The sequence below is a fragment of the Fopius arisanus genome, unplaced genomic scaffold, assembly GCF_000806365.1.
Source record: "Fopius arisanus strain USDA-PBARC FA_bdor unplaced genomic scaffold, ASM80636v1 scaffold00068, whole genome shotgun sequence".
Lineage (NCBI taxonomy): Eukaryota > Metazoa > Arthropoda > Insecta > Hymenoptera > Braconidae > Fopius > Fopius arisanus.
This window is the reverse complement of record NW_011887807.1, coordinates 633,125-638,559: the sequence shown is the minus strand read 5'-3', so window position 1 is coordinate 638,559 and position 5,435 is coordinate 633,125. Positions and strand designations below refer to the sequence as shown.

Sequence of the window (5,435 nt, the reverse complement as noted above, 5' to 3'; positions counted from 1 at the left end):
CTATAATTACCACCGAGTACAAACTAATATTCCCCACAACACACAATTTTTTTATACCTCCATTTTTATATTTTCCACATACATGGATTCATCGGAAACAATGAATTATAAACCATTGTAACTAGAATCGACAATATGTCCTAACTCTCATAATTACCACGAACAAACAAATCCTAAAAAAAAAACACCAACAACAATAATAATATTCATTTAATAAATTTCTATAAATTTTCCAAAATTTTCCTACAATAAAATATTAATATAAATTATAAACATAACTTAAATATTAATATTAAATATTTCGAATTAGATTGCAATACTTCAATCTAGTTTCAATCTCATCATCGAATTTTTAATAATAATATAATTATTTTCTGAAAAGGGAGCGTAAGTGATGTAATGATGGAAAAATAGACATGGAGTTATTTATTGATGTCGTGTGTAAAAAATAATTTGATGAGGGAATATCTGTGAGTGAATTAGCAATTTGGTGGAAGCTCTCTTGAAATTGTTTTTCAATTCACTGGCACGATTCACAACCGGAATGGTTTATTCAGATGAAGTGGGTGAGGAGGAGTTTTCACTTCTGATGAGTAAGTGGTTGGGCCATCGGAGCGTGAGAGATGCACAAGGGCAATAGTCTGGCCAATAACGGGGCATATTCACTCGAAGATGCTCTCTCGGCAGTAGTAAAATCCGAACAAGTGCCGCCGGAACGAGTCGCAATTTTTATCATTCAGAGATAATTAGTTTTTCGAGGATAATTGACGCTGTAAAATACAAATTACACGGGGAAAAAAAAAGAGAGCGATAGGATGAAAGACCTCATTGATCCTCATTATTCCTCTTCTTTCCCTACAATTAAAACTTTTCAATGGAGGACTAAAAAAACTTGATGAGAAATGGAATAAAGAAGACTTGAATGGAAAATCTAGAGATATGAATAAACATGAGGTGAAAAAATATTTGACGGTGTTGAATTGAAAATTTCAAGTTTTTTTATTATAAAAATGGGGGAATTGGAGGGGAATGGGAGGGGGAGAGGGCAATTGAAATTTGGGGAGGGAGATTAGGAAATTCAAAGGGAAATTCAGAGCAAATATTTCGCTCTTTGGTGGATTGAATGGATCGATAAGGTAGGGAAAAAATTATTAAGACGAGAAATGTATAGAGGACATAAGTAGGATCCAAGGAAATGACGAGAAAGGACAGAAGATGAGAAAAAATGGTCTTGTATGAATGTAAGTCGTAACTCTCAAAAAACCTGGGAAAATGATCAATCATAAAGAAGAGGGGAACTATAAGAATTATGGAATGGTGAGAATTGAATTTAAATTGAGAAAAAAAGGGTCAGGAAATTAAACTTGGAATTGAATTTGAAAATTTGAAAAATACGGTGACACAGAAGTATAAATTGAGAAAATAAAACATGACATTAAACAAAATCGATTTGAATAGAAATTGAAATTCACGAATATGAATACCGATGCCATAAAAAAAATCTGAAAATTCAAATAATTATCAACAATAGCGTAGAAATTGAATTAAAATTCATTTTAAAAATCATAAAAATAGAAACAATTGTACGGGGAGACGCAATCCTTGGGTGCGCGCACTAGATTTTTGAGAACTAAAATATACAGATAAAATTAAAGAAAAAAATGGTGCGACAATAAAAGAAATGTGAGGGTCCCTCCCTCCCCCAGGGCCGCCGACAATCCCCAAAAAAACCCGAAAAACGCATAAATCAAAAGCCCTTTCCCCGAAAAACCCCCGAAACTACCCACCCCATCTCCATAAAAATCCTCATAGACAAATTTCCCCCATTAACTCCCCTGATAAATGTATTTCCCCGTTGAGCCCTCCGGCGTGTCACATTACCTGGCAGTAGCCCATATCCTCTGGAAAGATGAGGGAAAGGTCGAGTCATAAAACTCGAGAGAAAAATGGCAAGTTCCCAAGTATCCGCTCCCGCTAGCCCCGCCAAAATAAAAAAAAAAAGGGGGACGAAAAAGAAAGAGAAAAAAAAAGGCAAATTTTCCAACCCTCAAAACCATCATCATCGCCCCACCAAAACCATCAGGAAAACCAGTACCTCAACCACCTAGGGGTACCCCATATCTAAAAGCCCCCGTCGACGGTTTTGCCGGGTGGCGGTGTAGAAACGCCGCTTTGAAAATCGATAGTGGCGCGTACGCGTACGGCCAATCGCCACGACCTTTCGGCACGTCCACGTACGGACCCAACTCTGGACCTCTGTATATACAATCCTCATCCCCACAACCCTTTCCACCCAACCAAATCCTCCATCACCAGTTGACATCCAGACAAAAATCGAGAAATACCAAAAAAAATTAAAAAATGATAAAAAAAAAAAAGTAAAACCCCCCGTCTCCCGCGTAATCGCTAAATAAAATCGTCACGAAATACCTGGGAATTAATACTAATCTCATATGCTAGATTTTGCGATGAGGAACATCCTCCCTCTCCCTCACACTCCCCACTCCTGTCTTCCTGTGCTTGACATGAAATAAAATTAAAATGCGCATGCGTGAGGAGGGCGATAGCCCGCGTGTGCCCAAGAAGTATTTTCTCGTCAGTTTGAGTCCGTCGGTTGTGCCGCTAGTTGCGAGGTGAGGATTCCGTGTCCGAGGGAAAGAAAAGAAAAGAGAGAAGGAAAAGAGGAGGAAAAGGAAAAAAATAAAAGTTGCATCGATGCTGGCGGCTGGTTGGCCCACCTGAGGAAATATAAGCCGTTGTGGACTCGAGAGGGAGAGGGACTCGGGGAGATAAGGAGGGAGTGAGGTAAAGGTGTGAGAGAGGGTGAGACGAATGATTTGGAGGGGGTGGGATGAAGGGAACGGGGGAGGGCGATGGGGTGGTCACGGGGTGGGGTGGAAGAAGGGGGGTTTATATAGATGTGCAGCGCCGCGGGATTCGCATCAGGTTGGGAGAGGATACGCGAGGAAAAGCCGCGCGTCAAAGTGTAGTTGTGCCGCCCTCTTCTCCACGAGTGTGAGTTAAAAAGAGAGAGATAAAGAGAGTGAGTTTGAGGGAAGATAGGAGTGTGTAATACTGTTCGGGGCAGGCGCAGATAACAGGAGAATCCAACATACCTTGCACAGGGCCAGTCGTTCCTTTGACGTACCTTTCGTTTACCGGATCGCTAAACTAATTCATTTTTCTCTACCACCGGTGAAAAATAAAGGAGTTTATCAAATTCAGTTTGAAAGAGAAAAAAAAAAGGTTGGAATTGACACGCGTGTGAATGAACCCGGACTACCGGAAAACTATACGACACTTGGAATTCATTCATATCCACGGGTTTTAAATATTTTTTTTCTTTCAAACAGTTTTTTTTATTTATAAAGGTTCATTGGAATTATTATTTTTAACTCGGAATGTTGAATCGGGTGTGTGGACAGGAGGAATTGGATTTGTATTCGGTGGCAATGGCGTTTCATTAATTATTCATTCTGTTGTTTTATTTTTTTATTGACAAACGGATCGTGTGATTTTTACTGATCAATCGAGCGCTCTCATGTCGCGGAAATTCAATTTCTCTCCGGTGATGGGTGTCAAGTGTGAACGGTCTGACATCCACCGGGAAAATTAAATTTTCATTTGAATGATTATTGAAAAAAGCCTCATCGTCCTCATCCCCGCCAGTCCTCACAAAACCAGGAACTCCCGACTCGCTTCCTCCGAGTCTATTGCCACTTATTGATTTCCACGAGGTTCGCGTTTAAAACCCCCCGGCTGACGAAAATTTTCAGGAAAACCCCCGGGGGTTTACAATCGATCGATCATTTGCAAGGGGTTGGCTGTACCTAGTGCATGAAAAATCATCAACTTTAAAAAAATAAAAGACAAACAAATAACAACTACAAATGATTCAATTACGCCGGAACGACAACAAATCAATGCAATAATCAATAGTCCCGAAACACCCACGACAGAGGTCCGATCGAGTGCGAAAACAATGCGAATAAATTACCCTCATCCCTCATTACACCTCCCACCCTCATCCATAAGGATAATTAATGACGGGGGTAAAAGGGGTGGTGGCGGCGCCCTTATTTTCCTTTCCCACAGTTATTTTTTCCTCTTGTATTCTGAAACCTGTCCTATCCCACATTCTCCCTTGATCTCCCTCTATCTCCCTTCACCCCCATTCATCCCCCATCATGCCCCTCACCGCCCCAACCCCTTCCACACATCGCCTCTTTTTTCTTTCCGTTCATTTTTTTTGTTGTTTTTTTTTTTTATCCACCAGCCCTTTCTACCCGTACATCGTCGAGGCTTATTCCAACGCTCTCCTTCGGTCGAGTGGCTTCTACCACCGAATTGTATGGGAAAAGAGTAAGAGAGAATAGATAAAGCGAGAGGGTGAAAAAACCCAAGCCCCCGAGAGTGGGTGAGATCAGATCGATCGATCGACCTAAGCCTACTTGAGTTTTCCTAACCTAAGAATACACTGTCAGGGGGGTAGAGGGGGTAGAAGGGGGTGAAAAGGGGGATGAGGAGGATAAGGAGGATGAGGACGAGGGAGGGTCTGAAGTGGTGGGTGTTGGAGTGGGGTGAAGTGGCTTGTGGGGAATATACAGTGGGTGGAGGGTGGAAAAGGGGGTAAAACTAACCCATCCCGCCCTTCTTCAACTACTTGCATCAAAAACCAACCCCAGATCCACCCCCTCTAACCCATACTCTCCCGATGTCTCACATCTCAGCGTTTTCCGGACGAAATAGTGAGGGTATATAACTGTGAGTTGAAACACCCGATGACTTCATACATGTATATCTAATCTCGTGAGGGGGATGCGGGTGATAGGGGAGGATTCTCAACAATCATTAACTCGGGGCGATGGTATTATCACGAAACGTGCACCGTGAACGGTTTATCGGATCACTGCATAATTGATTCGTCAAAAGTTGAAACACACACGGGGGGGGGGAGGGGAGATGGGGGGTTATCGATATTTTCACGGCGTAAATTTAGATCGGCTAAATTAGGGGGCGGGGGCTATTTTAGGGGCTGGGTAATTGGGGATCGGGGAGGAATGTTTAGGATTCATCAGCGATGTCGGGGTGTGGATTAGTGGGGGAGTTGGGGGGCGAGGGAGGTTTTTTCGATATTTTCGATATTTGTACGTGGGAAATTTAGATCGCGGAATTCGGTGGGAGAGGGGGTCATTATTGATTTTCACGGAATTCGAGTGGGAAATATTTTCGAGTTTGGGGTAATTGTGGTGTAGGATTAATATCACTGATTGATTATTGAGGCGTGAGAATTTTGTAGAATTGATTTTTTGAAGAGGGCAGGGGAATTCGGGAGACATGAGTGGATTTTCGTGGGTGAAATTGTGAATTAAAAAATAATTCAATAATTCAATAGTTTAGATCGATGATTTTGGGAGGAGAGGAATTATTTTCGG

General features: G+C 41.7%; 1 protein-coding gene across 3 annotated transcripts in view; it reads left to right on the top strand.

The window, feature by feature from the left end:
- Nucleotides 1-2,619: 2,619 nt before the first annotated feature.
- The window catches only part of CARPB (Carbonic anhydrase-related protein B), a 16,228-nt gene continuing 13,412 nt past the window's right edge, over nucleotides 2,620-5,435 (top strand). The window contains exon 1 of one of the 3 annotated variants that reach the window (XM_011309557.1): nucleotides 2,620-2,805. The gene's annotated coding sequence lies outside the window, so the exon portion shown is untranslated. Of the gene's footprint in view, nucleotides 2,812-2,955; nucleotides 3,016-5,435 lie in introns of those variants that run through there. The other 2 variants (XM_011309559.1, XM_011309558.1) reach the window with 2 other exon arrangements.